General features: G+C 38.1%; 1 protein-coding gene across 3 annotated transcripts in view; it reads right to left on the bottom strand.

The window, feature by feature from the left end:
• The window catches only part of CDH18 (cadherin 18), a 1279339-nt gene that overhangs the window by 593011 nt on the left and 665976 nt on the right, over window positions 1-20352 (bottom strand). For 2 of the 3 annotated variants that reach the window (XM_069556586.1, XM_069556588.1), the window contains exon 1: window positions 10155-10434. The exons of the other annotated variant lie outside the window; for it this stretch is intronic. The gene's annotated coding sequence lies outside the window, so the exon portion shown is untranslated. Of the gene's footprint in view, window positions 1-10154; window positions 10435-20352 lie in introns of those variants that run through there. 3 annotated transcript variants of the gene reach the window in all.

The raw sequence follows: 20352 nt of genomic DNA, 5'->3' as shown, positions 1-20352 counted from the left end.
CCATATCTGGACACAGGAATCCAAAGTCCAATAAACTCACATTAACAGAAGCACGACATACTTACTGGGGACAAGAAAGTACACACTTAGTTGGATATATTATTTCTTACATTAAGAATTTTCAGGCTTAAAATTTGTTTTAAGAAACATACTTTAGGTTCGATTTCATGACCATATAATTAGTTTAATGTTGGACAGTATACTAATCTCAAATTAATATTATTAATATTATATATTCAATAATATTATATATCTTTATTCTCAGAAAAATTTGCATGACGGGTCATTTACAAAAGGCACAACTTAATATCCCTTCTAGGGCTAGCTGTATTCATTTCCTACTGGTTCTTTAACAAAGTAGCACCAATTTATTGGCTTCTAACTAGAAAGTTACTATCTTACAGTTCTATAGGTCAGAAGTCTGATAAAGGTCAGGTCAGGAGTCTGAAATGAGCCACAATCAAGCTAAAATTAAGGTTGCAACGTGGCTGCATTCCTCTCCAGAGTCTGTAAAGGAGAATCCTTGTGTTTTCCAGTTTCTAGACAGTTCCCAAATCACTCTATACTTGGTCTTCCTTCTCCATGTTCCAACGAGCAATATCAGATTGATTCCTTTTCACATGTTGTCATTCTGACCTCCTGTCTGCCTACATCTTTCTCTTTTACATTCTTTTAGGATGACATTGGGCCTACCTGATCCTGATAAACCAAGATTATCTCCTTATTTTAGCATAGTTTAATTGTCCATCCTAATTTCATCTGTACACTTCATCCTCCTTTGAGATGTCATAGCATACACACAGATTCCAGGAATTAAGACCTTCACTTTTTGGGGACCATTGTTCTATCATCACATTAGCCTTCAGTGTAGCCACATACAGTCCTTACACATCATTTAAACTATTCCATGCATTGTTGCAAATTCTCTTATAAAACTGTTGCAGAAGTTACTGTTGTTCAGTCACCAAGTCCTGTCTGACTCTTTGTGACCCCATGACTGGAGCACCCCAGACTTCCCTGTCCCTCACCATCTCCTAGAGATTACCTAAGTTCATGTCCATTGAATCCGTGATGCCATCCAACCATCTCATCTTCTGTCATCCCCTTCTCCTACTGCCTTCAATCTTTCCCAGCATCAGGGTCTTTTCCAATGAATCAGCTGTTTGCATTAGGTGGCCAGAGTATTGGACCTTCAGTTTCAGCATCAGCCCTTCCAAAGAGTATCCAGGGTTTCAGAAGCTACCTCACTTAATTTAGCAGAGATCATAAACATTCTAAGTGGAACTTGGTTGATAAAGTGCTAGTTAATCTAAACAAATGATCAGTTTGATTAAGAAACAGAATGTGATCCTAAAGTCATGAAGCTGTGTTTGTGTGAGTGTGTTGGAATAGCTATGTGAAAGAATGCTTTCATTGGCATCATCATCATTGATATAATCACTAATATAGTCATCTTGCATTTTTGCTTAAAGATCAGTTTCACAACATTATAGTTACCTCATACCTGCAGCTGAAACCAAAGATTTATATCTTAGTTCTTAATACATTTCTCCCACACTTCAAAGGCTGGAAATATATTACTAGTAAGATGGCAATGTAAAACCACAGTTTCTTAATTGGAATATCAGCTATAGGAAACCCTTCATATCTATTCTTTTGTATTGCAATTTAGAATAATTTGAGTTTTCAAGAAGTAACATTTCTAGTTATCAATAGATGAGATACATTTTATGTTGCAAATTTATCAGGTCCTGAAAGAAAGCAACTCTAATATCACAATTAAGTAAAGTGAAAGTCGCTCAGTTGTATCCGACTCTCTGTGACTCCATGGACGACACAGTCCATGGAATTCTCCAGGCCAGAATACTGGAGTGGGTGGCTGCTCCCTTCTCCAGGGGAACTTCCCAACTCAGGGATTAACCTAGGTCTCCCACATTGCAGGTAGACTCTTTACCAGCTAAGCCACAAGGGAAGCCCAAAATTAAGTATGGCTAATAAAAATATTAGAAGGACTATATTGATGAATAAAATACACAGGTAATTAAACCAATAAATTTGTGTCAATATCTGCTTTTGTGGCACCAAGAAACTTTCTCCAGTTGTTTCTAACATCAGGTTAACATTGAACCTAAAATGACTCCTATAAATAGATAACTTTGAAAAAAGTAAACGACTATAATGAATAAGGTCTTTCAATGAAAAAAAATTTTTTTTTCATTAAGGAAATGAATTCTTTATGTCTAAAATAAAACTATCCAAATGAAAAAGTTAGATTTGTGCCTACATGTGCCTGGAAGTTTATATTCAATAATTTAAAATGTTTTCCAAGACAGTCTCTTCCTTGAAGTACATCTTCTGGATTTCAAGACCCTTTACACACGGGACTCTCTTCCTTCGTCTCCAGCTACTGGTTCTCAAATACTTGTGTTGCGTTTTCTTCATTTCTCCAACCTATCGGTGTGGGGTGCTCCACCTCCTGGTCTGCATTTTTCATCTTTTCATCCACGTTTAGTCTTTCCACTTTAAATGAAGTCAGTGGACTCATGACTCTTGATTTCCTACCTGAGGAGATAGCTCTTCTCTGAACTCCACACCAGTGTAATCAACTGACTCCAGGACATATGCACTTGTGCATTTTAACCTAAAAATGTATAAAACTCAGCTCTTCCTATCTGCTGTCTGCCCTCCTTCCTCCACAAAAATCTGTTCCGCCCATTCTTTTCCTTCTTAAGAGACAACTCCAGCTTCCTTATAGCTCAGGATATAGCAAATCAAATTTATGCTCACTGTCCACCTCCACATCTTATATAATATCAAGTCCCATCAGTTTTAATTTCAAGGTAAATCTGGAATCCAACCTCCCCTCTCCTCTCCTCTCCTCTTGACCTCTACTGTTTTCACACTGCTGCAAGTCATCATCTTCTCTCTTCCAATGACTAAAATAGCTCCATAACTGCCCTATTTCTGTCCTGCTCCCTTGCAGTCTGACTCCAACACAGCAGTCAGTTTCTTCCTAAAATGCAGCTGATGAGTAACCTTAATTCCATCCTCATTTTTAATCCTTATTTGCCAAACAATGTAATAAAGTCATCAGATCATGTTACTTTTCTGATCAGGGATACTTAATGCCAGCCAAATCTCCCAGGAAAAACCCTAGGAACTTAGACCAATCCACAGGATTTACACATAAGTTCTGGTTTCCCATCTCTCTGACCAGTATCTCCTCCTCTGCTCCATTTCTGTGCCTTCCCTCCTGTTATGCTGGCCTTTTTGCTATTCTGGCAATGGGTCAGGCAGGTTCCTGTCCCAGGACTTCTGTTTTTTGCTTCTCATCCTCCCTAGAATATGGTTTGTTCATATTCATATGACAGCTGGACCATAAAAAAAGCTGAGGCCTGAAAAAATTGATGCTTTCAGAACTGCGGTATTGGAGAAGACTCTTGAGAGTCCTTTGGACAGTGAGGAGATCAAACCAGTCAATCCTACAGGAAGTCAACCCTGAATATTCATTGGAAGGACTGAGGCTGAAGCTGAAGCTCCAATCCTTTGGCCACCTGATGCAAAAAGCTGACTCACTGGAAAAGACCCTGATGCTGGGAAAGACTGAGTGCAGGAGGAGAAGGAGGTGACAGAAGATGAGATGGTTGGATGGCATCACTGACTCAATGAACACAAGTTTGAGCAAACTGCGGGAGATAGTGAAGGACAGGGAAGCCTGGTAGGCTGCAGTCCTTGGGGTCGCAAAGAGTCAGACATGACTTAGCGAATGAACAACTACTTCTTCCAAGGCTTTATTCAAAGTCACCTTTTCAGTAAGGAAGGGATTCCTAGCCATTACAGCTAAAATATCAAACTACTACTCACTCATCTCTTCAAAAATTTTATTCCTCATTCCACTTCCCTCTTTCCCCTTAACAATAATCATGTTCCACAAGTAATATAAAATATAAGTTCCCCTGTTTACCATCTCTCTTGTCAAATAGAATATAATCTCCACAAATAAATTTAATATAGCAAAAATGGAATCAAATTTGAGCTTTTTTTTTTTTTTTTTGCTTTAAAGATATGGTAAACCTTTAAGAAAACAGTATTCCAGTCATCAGAACTGAAAATCCTATTAAACAGACATTCAGAAATGGTTTAGTTTTCAATCAGTACTACAAGGCTTTCTCAACTCTATGGTTAAGTTAAATTGTTTCACTCAGCCAATAAAAGCAGATTCTACAAGAAAAATTAACACAACTACATGCAACCAAAATAGCCTTTATGTTTTCGTGGTTTGTTCAAATTATATTGTGCATTGCAGCTGAAGGCACTAATTACATATAATTTTTAAAATATAGATAATATAAACAATAAAGAAAAGTTGAAGGGATATACATTACTGTCTTAATACAGTATCTAACTAAATTGATTTTTTTCAAATCCCTTTAAAAATCAGGATGCACATAAAATTTTGTATCTAGTTTAATATTATGTGAGTTTCCATAAACAAATCATTATTTAGATGTATTCACATTCTTAAATTACTTTTAACCTCCTGACGGATTTTTTCACTTGGGGATAGTTTGGTTCATTTGGGATAGTTTGGTTCATTTGGTTCATTTGCTCCCAGGAAGGTGCATGCAAGAGAATCTGCATTTTCCTTTTACTGTCAAAGGATTGCAAATTGTTTTCAAGACCGTTGTATAATCTTCACTTACACTAAGAATAACTATAAATAAAAGTTTTTATCATATGCTTGCCAGCACTGGGTTCAAAAATTTTTGTAATATGATGATTCAATAGGTTAAAATGGCATCCTGTCTTCTTTTAAATCCCATGGATATTTGTGAGTTTAATCTTCACGTACTAATTTGTTTCCACCGTGTCTGACTCTTTGTGACCCTACGGACCATAACCTGCTAGGCTCCTCTGTCCATGGGATTTTCAGACATGAATACTTAAGTGGGTTGCCATTTCCTGCTCTAGAGGATCTTTCTGACCCTGCAATTGAATCTGCATCTCTTACATCTCCTACATCGGAAGGTAAGTTCTTTACCACTAGTACCATCTAGATATTTTTATTTAAAATACTGTTGGCATCAGGTAGACTGAAATTATTAGATCAAGTGAAATTCCCAGTCACCTGGGATTGTACATAATCACATACAAGTCATATATTAATCCTGAAGGCCAAAATGTGACAATAAATATCTATTTGAAGATCCTTATGATCAGCTATACATAAAATCTGCACACACAAAAAAGCTCAAATTTGATTCCATTTTACTATATGGAATCAGCTATTACTATAAAATGAAGGCCAAAATATGATAATAAATATCTGTTTGAAGATCCTTATGATCAGTTATACATAAAATGAGTGAATCAGCTACACAGTTGAATTCCTTTTTTCAGGAGAGGCATTTGCAAAGCCCAAATTCATTTTAATACCAATTCATCTATCATATTCCATGCAGTACAAATAAAATAGTAAATAATACAGTCCTGGGGAGCTCAGATAAGTGAAATATTTTCTTTTTCAAACATTTCAGTCAAGTACTTTTATGGATCAAGTTTTGTTCATTTTATTCTTAGATTATAAACAAGTTTCTTAAATTGATATAGCCTACCAGTGTAGAAGTTTATATATCAGAATATTTTCTGATATCTATAGAAGTGACACCTGGGCATGTGACAGTACAAAAAACCAAATGTTCCTCTTCTATTAATCCCTGCTCCAACATCTCCCCGCTGTCCACTTAATTCCCCTGAAGTCTGTTCTTAGAAGATGTACTAAACATAAAAGTCAAAAACTCACTATCAGCAGGATAGCAATACCAAATTATTTAATTTGTGTTGGCTCTCTCTTTATTCTTCTCTTAAAAATATTTAATAACTCATTGCTGAAATGAATGATACTACATCTATGCCATAATATGCAATAGTCACAATGAATAAAAATCAATATGGCAGGAACATCAACCAGTCTGAAATTCTCCCAACCTAATGAGACAAGAAAGCTGTACACACATGTGTATGTCTAACACTGAACTAGATTTAAACATCAGATCTGTACATAATGGTACTCTTGTTAAATACTTACAAATTCTCTATATACTCACATGTAAGAGACAGGCTATAAAATTTATTATATAATTGGGAATTATATAAACTGTGTTTATTTTCTCTAAACATATATTTTTGTACATGTGCTTATACAAATGTGTGCATCTCTCCACAACTACCTTCTTAACTTTAAATCTATATTAATGTCTTAATTACATGTAGACATTATGTTAATCTATTCATTTAAAAATCACTTAAAAATATATTTCAAACTGGTAATAACAGTATCATTGAAGAGTGGATTTCAAGGTGTATTCTATGTTTTTACATTTCTGTATTTTTTTTTTAACAAATTATATATGTGGATTATTTGGGGAAAGTACTTGTCCGACTCTTTGAGAACCCATGGACTGTAGCCCGCCAGGCTTCTTTGTCCATGGAATTCTCCAGGCAAGATTACTGGAGTGGGTTGACATTCCTTTCTCCAGGGGATCTTCCCCACCCATGGAACAAACCCAGTCTCCTGCACTGCAAGCAGATTCTCTACCACCTGAGCCACCAGGGAAGCCCTATAAATAAGAGAGGAAATTGAGAGTTTATCCATAATATAAGTTACATATTTCAAAATGGAGATGTTCTGTTTCATCCATGAAAAAAAAAAATTCTAAGAGCTAATACCACCATTTCTTACCGATGATTTTTAACTCCTCTAGAATAGCTGGAATATTTAGCGTGCTGAGTCAGTGTTCAACAAATACATCACAGAAGAAAGTGACAGGATGATAATTCACCAACATTGATGCACATCTTCATAAATTACAACCCATTTTGATACTTTGTATTATTTAGTTCCCATGCCTATTCGTATCTCCTTTTGCAGATGAGGAAAAATGGCCTCTATGCAGGGGACATGTGACATGAGTAATCCATGCCGGGATCCAACCTCTGCCATGTCTTCAGATCATCATGCCTGGCACTTCTTTCCATCATGTTAAATGTATACCACCACCAGTGAAGAACTATGTTCTTCAAACCAAAATGCTTTCCTTTTACTTCCAGATCTTTGAGCATTATAAACTACTCAAAGCACATGGACTTACTAGGGTAAAAGCCCCCTCCTGACAGCCCAGCATAAATATATTCAAAATACTCATCTAAAAGAAGTGAATTTAAATGAAATGTGTCTTTAAACTCAATATCTACTTCCTTTTCTCAGCTTTTATTTCTTCCTATTCCCACAAATGTTAGCATATGACAGAGAATACAACCTAGATACTCAGTTCACAGAAAATAAATAATAATACTGATAAGCTCTTCCACAGTTTTCTGTTAGGGACCCAACAAAACAGAGCTGAAATTTGTTCAAAGCAAGAGAAGAAGGAACATTGTAGAACATATAAACTGACAATTCCAATGGAAGAGGAGTGCAGCTTTGCCCCCTACTCCAGGATAACTTCTTGAGATATTTTTGGTTGCCACAGTTTGGGGGTGCTGCTACTGGCAAACAATCTGGGGGTGCTGCTACTGGCATCTAGTGGCTAGAAAACAGAGATACTACTAGGCATTCTACAATACACCAGAAAACTCTTCCATCCTAAAATTGCATAGCCTCAAATATCAATAGCACCAGGGTTAAGAAGCTCTCATAGACATGGGTAATACAGCTACAAGGAAGGCACATAATTAAGCACACCAAGGAGTCAAAAGTCCTCTACTTATTTATTTATTTTTTTTTTTAAAGAGAAAGGACACCTTACACAGGCTCTATCTTAAATCTCTCAATCTCTTTCTCTCACTTTTTACTCAACTACACTGGATCAGATACATGCACTTGAGATTAGTAAATTTTTCCAGGTCAGTAAGTTCAATGTGCTCTCCTAGTTCTGCTGAAGTGTACATGCATGTTTAGATTCTAAAAGACAGTTATATCAGGTTGCATAATAGAAGGTATACTTCAGTCTTCTAATCAGCAAGTCAAATACACAACAAGTGGGGCACACACACTTGTGAACACGTGGTTTATATTTTACAGACCATAAAATCAACAAAAGCATAAGAACAATGTGTGTAAAAGCCAAATGAACAGTATTTTATATTTACTATATATAACACCCTTCACATAAAGAATTTATAAACTTGAACCAAGTGATTCATTCATTCTCATGCTTCCAATTTATCCATCCAAACAAACAGCACATCAGAAGAAATAATAATTTCCAATATGCTTTATGTATAGATTTTGATCAAGCACTGGTGGCTATCAATCATGCTTACAGTTGTTGTAGCTAATTACTTTTAACATTCCCTGGATAGAGTTACAGCTAGAGTTTCCTGTTAGCTACCTTTACTCTACAATTATATTCCCTTTGCTACTGGGTTATCTTTAAGTGGGCATTTTTGTTGCATCTAAAATAGCAAATTCTCATTTTTCTACCTCCCATCGTTGTCAACGTAGAAAATCAAACTTGGCCATTGGTATCATTTTATGTTTTCCTCCCCTTTAAGTTAGCTACCTCTGTAAAAAAGCATCATCATTATGTTTTACGGCATATTCCTCTAACAAGGTCCATTAAATGAATGCCTTATTAACTGAAGAAGTGGGTTGAGCTGTACTAGGTTAATTTATCTTCAGGAAGTCTGAAATTTAACCTATAACAGAAGGCTTGAAAGAAACCAGTGATGATTGGTTCCTCAACCAGAGTATTAGACTATAGAACTAATTCTCTACCAACATCACATCCTGCCTCTCTCCTCTCACCAAGATACATACAAGATCTAGTCTGTACCTCTAACTCTTGATTCAGAATTATGTATTTTCTCTGATAAGACAAGTCCAATGAAACAGAGGCAGACAATTACTGCATAAGGAAAGCCCCCTGCTTTGAAAAATCTGTGGGTGATTCCAGAGTGGAAAATAAAGGTTCCAAAACATAGTCAGAGCCTATAGGTTTCTTTTTTTTTTTTTTGCTGCATAATAAAATATTTCTGTGATCTGTCTCTCTCAGCTCGAAGCAGTGATGCCATCACCTGAGCAAACCAAAAACCAGAATAATTTTAGCTAAGATTTTCACTTTAGTATTTCTACATTTTTAGCAGAGAAATAGCAAGGAGATGTACTCTTGATTAATCTGAAAGTTCTTTAAATACAGCAGGCATGGATATAAGGAAATACTTTAATAATTAGCCAATACAATTTTATCTTTCACCTGTTACATGACTGATCTTCCTAGTTCCACATCTGCACGCACCACACATACACACTCATGCAAACATGCATACGGCATAATTTTACCTTGTTTTTAAGACATGAACATTAAGACGAAATAATTGTTATTTCCAAACTCAAACAAGTCAGGTTCAGGAAGTTAAGAAATGAGTTAACAAACAAAAGGGCATGTACTAAATAAAGAGTTTTGCTGAGCGCAGGAGCCTACCTAATTCCTTTTCATGCATCATTTATAGTGCCCTTTAAAAGAAGAAAAAAGTTTCATCTTAAGCTTTAATAAGCATTTCATGGGGTGGGGGGTGGGGGGGCAGGGAAGAAAGAAAGAGAGAAAAGAGAAAATGAGCCTTGCCCTGCTGCAGCTTCAGTGCTTAGATATTGTGTAATTTCAGAGGATACTGGAAAGGCAATAATTAAGAAGCACTACGGAAATTTCAATTTCAACGTCCCCGTTTCTGTTCTGACAATGCTTTCCCTCACTTTTACAGACAGACATAAATGACAGCTTATTCTAATGCCATCACGATTCAAATGCGCCCTGCGGAGTATCCTTCCAACTTCTTCAGGGGCAAGACAGATAACAGCACATCATCCACAGATAAACATAAACACAGACCCAGCTGGGTTATCCCACTCACATCCCATAGGCTTTATGGCAACGCTCTTGGTTAAGGGAGAAAAAATTGTTTGGGTTTTTTTTTTTCAAATGCATACTAGCGCTAAGGCTCAGGAAGCATCATCTCCAACTTTCCCATTCGTGGCAGATTCTGTGAAAGCAACCCGGAGAGGAAGATTTCACCAAATATTGTTTGGACTCAGCCCCACTGCACAAAAATCTTAATGTCACTCCATGGTAAAGTGTCATTCACGGAAGCCTTACCTTGGTTGACTTTGCCCTAAGTGGTGGAAAAGAACTTAATTTACGAGCATCATAGAGGGGACTTTGCCGGTGCTCGCGCTCGCCGCGCTGGTCCTCGGAGAGCCCGGGGCTGGCTCCTCGCTCCTGCGAGCCAGGCTCCGCGGTTCCGCGGCTGCAGCTCCCGAGCGCGTCTCTGATTGGCTGGCACAGCCTGTCCGCCTGATGCTCCGCTTCCCAGTCTCTCCTCCTTCCTCTCCTCCCAGGCTCTCGCGACCGCTGCCTTTCCCTCTGCCTCCTTTTTCTTTTTCTTTTTTTTTTTTTTTGCCTCCCATCGTGCATACTTTGGGGGCCGCAGAAATTCCACAGCACACATATCGGACACCCTTCAGCCCCCTCGTAGCAAGGTCGTGCGGAAAGCAGCGCCATTCATGAAATAGTTAATATATATATATTTTTTAAAATATCCTGGACTGGCGGCATCAGCTTTAGTCCTACTGCTCTTGAAAAATGACAGCCAGGACTCAGTGACAGTTTAGACCCTCAGTTCTCCGCGGGTGAGGGGAAGTGCGGGACAAGAAGGGGTCTGACTGTCAGATGGAGTGGGAGTAGACATTGGGAGGGAACGAGAGCAAAAGCGGGCAGGGCAGGCACGGACGTGGCAGGCTGGTAATAAATTCTCCTATTTCCGTGCAAAGTCGTCACAGCCTGCTAAACATTCAACTGCTGGCTCATTCATCGGTGATCCCTAGTCCGGTGGTAGCCATGAGATTGAGCTTGAGTGATGCCCTTTAACGCCTTACCCCAAACTACCTAAGGCGTGGAGGGTTCATATATGAGCGAGAGCTTTCCCTTGGAGGTCAGCAGTTTATCTGTGAAGACGAATAGGAACCGCAATGCCTTTCCTACTCTCCTTGCTTGTGCCAGGAAACACACACACACACACAACTTCTCACCTCCCATTACTCCAGAATAAATGTAAATGATTTGTAATGTACATAGCTTTTGATAACAAGGATTTCAGGCCTGATTGGCTATGTTCGCAGTTGATGGGAAATGATTTCAGCCCTTTCTTCCAACACAAAGTCACCCACACTCACTCATTAAGAACATCAAGCAGCCCCATTTAAAGCCGTGTAGTAAATAAGTGTAGGAGTTTATCTAAATGGAGGGATCATTTGGCAGATACATTCATTCAGAATTACACAAGACCCTCAGTAATTCCAGCCACAAAGAGAACAGCATTATTTGCTCTGGTTAGCTGATACTATAAATGCTCCCAAGCTAGATATGTGCTAGAGGGAACAGGCCCTCTACAGGTCTGAAAACGTGGATTCAAATTGTGTCTCAGACTGTTAGGTATGTCAGAATCTGTCTAAGCTGTTTCAATTCTCTGAGACTACGGCAGTTTCTCTTTAAAATCTGGAGAAAAATGCTCACTTCAGAGGATCTCTGCAAAGATTAAATAAAATCTGTGCAATTTTATTTTATTATTTATTTATTACATTTTGGCACTCCTATGCAGCATGTGGGATCTTAGTTCCCAGACCAGGAATGGAACCTAAGCCCGCTGCAGTCGAGACACAGAGTCTAAACCACTGGACCACTAGGGAAGTAAAAAATGTGTGCAATTTAAAGAGAGGATGTTTTGAATCAACTAGTGTTATATTTGGCTACCTTATTTGGCTTGGCTGATGTGGAATGAGCAGGGATTTAATTTGTTTTGGGGCTTGGGTACAATTAAACAAACCAACAGAAACTGTGAAAGCAGCACTCGGATTGGATTATCTCTAATTGTGAAAAAACTGCACATTTCAGTGCATTGTTGAGCCTAAGGAAGATGTTAGGAGTCAATTAGAATTTCAGAAACTCCAAAAATCTAAACTCTCAGGGAAAAGTTGTATGGAAACAATAGCATCCGAAATAATGAGCCAATGTTGTATTATGTTTTGTATATTCTCACTCATGCAGTTTCTGATTTAAATGAGATTTCCCTGGCATAGACATAAAATTGTGTTCATTTGTGGTTATTGAAAAGAATCCATTTCAAATCTTCCTGTGTTGATGAAGGCCTGGGAGGACAAAGAAAGGAATAGTTATGAAAGATAAATAGGATAGAAAGATGAACTTTTGGGCTGTGTGGGGTCATGTAGTTTAATTTAAAAATTCCACATGACAATCTCTAGAGAATGTCTAACTCTTTTATTTGGCTGCATCTGTGCTTGGTCATATCCAACTCTTTGCAACCCCATGGACTGTAGCTCGCCAGGCTCCTCTGTCCATGGGATTTTTCAGACAAGAATACTGGAGCAGGTTGCCATTTCCTCCTCCAGGAGATCTTCCTGACCCAGGGATTGAACCCCTATTTCCTGCAGCTTCTACATTGCAGTTTGTTTTTTTTTTTAACACTGAGCCATCTGGGAAGCCTTTGGCTACCTTCAGTTGAATACAGTAGACTGTTTTATCAGTTTGCTACAAAAGCTTTTCCTAAGACATCAGCATTGAGCATCCTAGGGACACACTTGAAACTGATGTGTTTTTGTTAGTCTTCCTAGGTGGTTTTCCCTGGATAAGATCATAAGAATCACATTGAGTGAACAGTCACAATGGAAGCCAACAGGCACTTGGTCCTGAGTGGGAAGACATGGAGAAGAATCTGTGAGCTTCACCAAAAAACACAAAATATTTCTAGGAAAAGAACCCATTCCCTGAGGGAGGATTTATATATATGAGACAGCACTCAGATTAAAGGCTTCAGGCAGACTCTCCACAAACCCAATGATGAAACGTACAAGGGATTGAAATGGCTTCTGAAGTTTGCTATTCTGAATTCGCCCTGACTTTTCCTAGCCCTAGAAAAGCCAGCCCATCAGCCACTTAGTGCGTCTCTTCTGTTTTCAAGTTAAAAAGCAGAAAGTACATGAACCTGTGTGGAACATGCTGCTAGGGGAAAGCCAGGTGGTAGGCAGGTGCTTATTTCCTCCTTATGTCAAAGATAACTTCAAGAAATTGGACAATGCATCAGTCAGCAGAATTTATTACAGAGTTAATCTCTGAAACTGAAAGCATGGACGTTTCTGATCCCAAGTCCCCACTTATGTCACGTTGGGAGAGTTATAAGAATCACTTTCACTAGTGACAGGGAAGCATCTAACATGAGATTGATGCTAGCCAGACTAGAGGAACTCAAAAGATAACATTGTAATGCTAAACTGCCGTGGTTCTCTGAGAGCCAGACTCAGGAAATTGTCTCTTTAGATGCCATCTCATGTTTAGTTTTACCCTGGAAATTCAGGAGGCTGTGCGATGTTTTCAAACATAAATAAAGAAGGAATGTAAATGAAATGTATAAATATCCCTTGCTATAATTCAGTGCTTAGGACAATTAACTACACAAACATGGTGCTATGATTGAATTTTAATTGAAATGATTATTGAAATTACAATAATAACGACAAAGTGATCAGATTTCTGTGTAAAGAAAAACAGCTGGTAAAACATGAAGCAATACAGGATTTCCTTTGCAGCTATTTATTTTATGTGCTTAGGTGACTAATAGTGCATTACATATTTTTGTTAAATGAATAAAAGAAAATGTACACTGATAAAAAATAGTACCTCTACGAATATACTTAGAGATGACCTAACAAAGTTAACCTTTATTCATTCAGATAAATTGCAATTTATAAATTGCAGAGCACTGGGGAAATACTGATGCAGAAAAATTAAAAAGAGATCAAAAATATTTCAAAGTTAACTATATGTGTAATTAATTTTAAAAAGTAGAGCCTTCCTTACTCAAAATAATATTTTGATTAATAAAAACACCTTTTTAAAGTTTTCTTCAGTGCATGTAACTATCAAAATAATGAATGTGATTTGATCTCATGGGCAGTGTTAAAAGCTGACAAAGAGAAAGGTAAAATACCTCAATTTCTATAGTATATATGTCTGATGTCCATAAAATAGATACTTGTTGCTATGTAAGTGATAGAATAAGGACACTGGGTTCAAAGATAAGTGAACATATACTAACTAGCAGACCCTAGCTTGAAGTAGTTACTTTTTTTCACAAGGGTCACACAAAGAATATGCCAAGATTTTTTTTTAAATATCTGAAATAATGGCAGTAAACTTGGACAATTCAGTAAAAAAAAAAAATAGTGCAGTAAGACGAGAGATAAGAAAATATTTTCCCAACTTGCAAAAGAAGATTGAACATGGAGTCTCCAAATTAGAAATTACTGAACCAAATGTGAAACCTGGTCAAGTTATAAGGTTACTTATAAAGAGATGAACAGACTAGTAAGGCAAGAAACAGTTAGGTCACCTGAGTCTCTATCACATTCACATACATCTCATTTTAAAATAACCTACTGCTCTCTATGACAGACATGTTAGGAAGGAACTCGGGGAAAGCCACATGACATAATCTCTCTACATGTCATCATCATCTCTCACTACTTCATTAAAGCCCACATGGAGAATTTTGTCATGGTCATGGTTCAGTTGCTATGTCATTTCTGACTCTTTGTGACCACATGGATTGCAGCACACTAGGCTTCCCTGTCCTTCACAATCTCCTGGAGCTTGCTCAAACTCATGTCCATTGAGTTGGTGATGCCATTCAACCATCTCATCCTCTGTCACCCTTTTCTCCCCCTGCCTTCAATCTTGCCCAGCATCAGGATCCTGTCCCGTGAATCAGCTCTTCACATCAGGTAGACAAAGTACAGGAGCTTCAGCATCAGTCCTTCCAATGAATATTGAGACTGATTTCCTTTAGGATTGACTGGTTGGATCTCCTTGTTGTCCAAGGGGCCCTCAAGAATCTTCTCCAGCACAATTAGAAATTATTGATTCTTTAGTGCTCAGCTTTGTTTATGGTCCACTCTCACATCCATACATGACTACTGGAAAAACCATAGCTTTGACTATATGGACCTTTGTCAGCAAAGCAATGTCTCCTCTTCAATATGCTGTCTAACTTTGTCATAGACTTTCTTCCAAGGAGCAAGTGTCATTTAATTTCATAGCTTCAGTCACCATCCACAGTGATTTTGGAGTCCAAGAAAATAAAATCTCTCACTGCTTTCATTTTTTCCCATGTACATTTAAATTTTAATACAATTATTTGGTGTAGCAACAGGCTAAGCCTCATTCTCACACATTTAGAAATGTGTGAGAGGAAAGTATCTAGTAGTAAGCACAGAGCTCTACCTCTAAACAGGATTGTGGCTTTTAACAATTGTCTGAACACTGACATCAGCCATAGAAATTTTATAGCAGAAGCTAGTGCATTTGGATGAAGAACTGGTCTTGAAAAACTTAAATGCTATCTCAAATCTAACAAGGAAGAAATACAAATATGGATCCAGATGTAGGGGTCTATTAAAAATATGGCAGTGGAGACAATTCTTTGAATAAGACTTGTGAATAAGACTTAAGAGATTTCTACTGGTGATAATTTCAGTAGAAATCAACTGCATGATATGGTCATCAAAAATGTAAACACGTATCCTTAGAAAAAGCAACACCTCTATCTGAGGGTGGTAAGGACCTTAACTCTAAAATATTGAGAATGTACCTGGAATTTTGCATTTTAAGAAGGCTTGGCTAACTTGAGTACTTTTAAGTTGTCCTTATTTTTGTGAGCTGTATCATGATACATTGATTTAGTTGACAGAACTACTATATCTACTCTCTCCCTCAGCCCTAGGATAGTTTTCATTTCTTTTTTCCCCTGCTTCCCTGGTGACTCAGATGGTAAAAATTCTGCCTGCAATGTGGGAGACCCAGGTTCGATCCCAGGGTCAGGAAGATTCCCCTGGGGAAGGAAATGACAACCCACTCCAGTATTCTTGTTTGGAGAATTCAATGAACTGAGGAGCCTGGCAGGCTACAGTCCATGGGGTCGCAAAGAGTCAGACTCGACTGAGCCAGTAACACTTTCACCTTGCCCCTACTTTATCCATCCTCTAGGGGTTGGAACAAAGGTCACCTTTTCTGCATAAGCATTTTGCTACAATAGGTGTGACAAGACTACATTTTTTGAGGGCATAAAATATGATTCAAAGTCTGTAAATATTGCATTTAACAAATTGTATTACAGTTAGAGGTAACGCAACATAGTAATTAAGAACACAGAAAAGTGAAAGTGAAATCGTTCAGTAGAGTTCAACTCCCTGCAACCCCATGGACAGAATTCCATGGAATTCTCCAGACCAGAATACTGGAGTTGTAGCCTTTCCCTTCTCCAAGGGATCTTCCCAACCCAGGGAATGAACCCAGGTCTCTTGCATTGCTGCTGCTGCTGCTGCTGCTGCTAAGTTGCTTCAGTCATGTCTGACTCTGTGCAACCCCATAGATGGCAGCCCACCAGGCTACCCCATCCCTGGGATTCTCCAGGCAGGAACACTGGAGTGGGTTGCCATTTCTTTCTCTAATGCATGAAACTGAAAAGTGAAAGTGAAGTCACTCAGTTGTGTCCAACTCTTCTAGACTACATGGACTGCAGCCTACCAGGCTCCTCCATACATGGGATTTCCCAAACAAGAGTACTGGAGTGGGTTGCAATTGCCTTCTCCGCTCCTGCATTGCAGGCAGATCCTTTACCAGCTGAGCCACTAGGGAAGCCCAAGAACACTAGAGTGGGTAGCCTATCCCTTCTCCAGAGGATCTTCCTGACCCAGGAATCAAACCAGGGTCTCCTGCATTGCAGATGGATTCTTTCCCAACTGAGCTACCATCTGGAACCAAACAAACTTGGGAAGCTATACAGTTATATATGGTTAGTTTCTTCCTCAATAAAAATCCCATAATGTTACCTATCTCTTAAGCTTCAGAAGATAAATAAGTTATATAATGTAACATAAGATTTGCTCCTAGCTCAGTGGAAAACAAGCTGCCTGCCAATGCAGGAAACATGGGTTCCATCCCTGAGTCCAGAAGATCTTCTGGAGGAGGAAATAACAACCCAATCCAGTATTCTTGTTTGAAAAACCTCATGGACAGAGGAACCTGGTGGGCTACAGTCCATGGGGACACAAAGATTTGGACACAACTCAGTGACTGAGCATACATACACACATGCATATGTTATACACACACACACACACATATAATGTACTTAAAACTGGGCACATACTAACATATATAAACTTGCTTCTTTTATAACTATGTGTTTGCAATCTGTTTCCTAATTGAATGCTAGCTAGGAGTGACCATCTGGTACATCGTATATGCAAATGCAGCTTGAAGTAATTGAAATAAGTCTATATTGGAGATAGGAGACCTAGGATTAGGCCAACTATCTACAACTCATAGTAAATATACAGTTGCTTAACTAGCTTGTTTTATTCTCTCAACATGCTACCTGACTTGTAGTTTTGGAGACCACCCTTCTTTTACATGGAACTTCTGCAATTCTTAAAGAGTTTTACGAATTAAAAAAAGGGTCTAGCACAGTCCCTGGCATATAAAAGGCTTTGAATAAAGGTTTGTTGAACCCCAGATATAACTGCTCAAATGTGTTCATTAAATACATTGTATTTTATTTCTATACTTCATTTTGTAGCAGAAAAAGGCAAATAACAAATAAACTCTACCCAAGAACTTTTTCTTAAGAGAAAATATAGCTTTCATGAAGAGTACTGGGGACGTTCACTCACTTCGTTCAACCTCCCATATCTATCTATATTTACCTCTCTCCTGTTATAGAATGGAAACTGACATTTCAGTGACCCAAATTATTGTATGATTCTTAACTATAAAGGAAATATTATATTCTACACAGCATATTCAAAAACAGAGACATTACTTTGCCGACTAAGGTCCATCTAGTCAAGGCTATGGTTCTTCCTGTGGTCATGTATGGATGTGAGAGTTGGACTGTGAAGAAGGCTGAGCACCGAAGAATTGATGCTTTTGAACTGTGGTGTTGGAGAAGACTCTTGAGAGTCCCTTGGACTGCAAGGAGATCCAACCAGTCCATTCTGAAGGAGATCAGCCCTGGGATTTCTTTGGAAGGAATGATGCTAAAGCTGAAACTTCAGTACTTTGGCCACCTTATGCGAAGAGTTGACTCACTGGAAAAGATTGCGATGCTGGGAGAGATTAGGGGCAGGAGGAGAAGGGAAGACAGAGGATGAGATGGCTGGATGGCATCACTGACTCGATGGACGTGAGTCTGAGTGAACTCCGGGAGTTGGTGATGGACAGGGAGGCCTGGCGTGCTGTGATTCATGGGGTCACAAAGAGTCGGACACGACTGAGCGACTGAACTGAACTGAACAGCATATACTGTTTACAATGCCAGAAAAGGGACACACACTTAAAAATCATTCTATAATCTCAATTTATAAAAACAAGAGTTATTTAAATTTCTATTAATCAGAACTTATCATTAACCAATCTCTGATCTTTTCAGAAGTGTATTTAATTTGCTAATGTCCATTTGTGACCATCCCAGACATAACAGCAGTATACACTCTTTCTTTATTCAAGTTATAGTTGATTTATATCATGTTAGTTTCAGAGATTCAGTAAAGTAATTTAGTTCGGCTACCTCGTAAACTTACTATTATCAATGTTTTCCCTAAGAGTACCTCATGAGACACTTCGAAAATTGATGCATATATCTTATCTTTTAAATTTTAATATTCCAGAATTTTCTAATTAAAAAGCCTTATTAAGTATTTTCAATAAAATACCAGTGTTATATTACAAAGCAAACATTTAATATACTATATTTAACCTTCTTTTGGTCATTGAAGATTGATGCTGTTTCCGTTTGCCATATTACAAATTATGCTTCTATGAATGCTTCTTTCCTTGGGTCTCTGACTAAGGCAATTGAATAGACATCTGCACATAGAACTACTAAGCACATTTTGTGAATATTTCTTAAAACACATGATAATGTTATTGCTCCCAAGAACCATTAAGAAGAGTAAAAGATTAATTTGTTCCTCACTACTCTTGAGCAAGAACATCTCTTTTTCAATTTGCTTACTCAGTGGCTTAAATTATGTCATTGTTTTAATTTCTATTTGTGTGATTACTAGAATATTTATTGGCTGCTTCTTTATATTCTTCTCATAACTTTCTGACCATATCCATTCTCTTAGTATGCTATTGCTAATTAAGAATATAATGGACTTAAATTGTTTTAATGATTGGAAGACATTCAGAAAATTGAGTTCAATATGAATTTCTATACTTCTCACATTTAGCCAAAAAAATGTCTGTGTGTACATGCTTATGGACTTCCCAGATGAATCAGTGGTAAAGAATCCAGCTGCCAGTGTAGGAGACATGGATTCAATCCCTGTGTTGGGAACATCCCTTGGACAAGGAAATGGCAACCCACGCCAGTGTTCTTGCATGGAAAATCCCATGGACAGAGGAGTCTGGTGGGTTACAATTGTGCGGGGTTATGAGAGCCAGATGTGACTTAGTGAGTAGACCACCACCATCATGTCTGAGAAACTTAAGTGCTTGTATGAGTGCCCTGATACTATACGGAACACATTGCATGGGGCTGCAAGAGTCAGACATGACTTCGTCAGTGAATCCACATGCATGTACGTGTTTATAAATTTATATACGTTTAAAACTTTGTGTTTATATATAAATATAATAGATGTATACATACACACATATGTACAGTTTTATTGTTGTTATTTAGTCCCCAAATGCATTCAACAGTTTGTGACCCCATAGGCTCTAGCCTGCTGGGCTCCTTTGTCCATGGGATTTTCAGGCAAGAATACTGGAGTGGTTTGTCATTTCCTTTTTCAAGAGATCTTCCTGACCCAGGGATCAAACCTATATCTCCTGCACTGGCAGGAGGATTCTTTATCACTGAGCCACCTGGGAAGGCCACATATGCATATACACAAATGCAAATATGTAAGTGTTCCTGTGTGCATAAAGAGATTCATTCAGAAAATACATACAGAGTATCATATAGCAAGTACTGATGTAAGTTCCACTGACAGATTATAAAGAAGTAAGGCAGATTTTCTGGCTTTAGGGGAAAAAAAAGAAAAAAAAATCAGAAAGAAATCACTAAACTGCAATGCAGCATCATAGATCCTATAAGCTGTGTATGTATGGACAACATTTTTCACATATTAAGAAATTGGTAAATTATTTTCATAACCTCTTTAAATGAAGTTAGAGAATAGAATTGATAACATGCACACACACACACACACAC

This window comes from Ovis canadensis, chromosome 16 (genome assembly GCF_042477335.2).
Source record: "Ovis canadensis isolate MfBH-ARS-UI-01 breed Bighorn chromosome 16, ARS-UI_OviCan_v2, whole genome shotgun sequence".
Classification (NCBI taxonomy): domain Eukaryota; kingdom Metazoa; phylum Chordata; class Mammalia; order Artiodactyla; family Bovidae; genus Ovis; species Ovis canadensis.
This window is presented reverse-complemented; position numbering and strand designations above follow the sequence as displayed.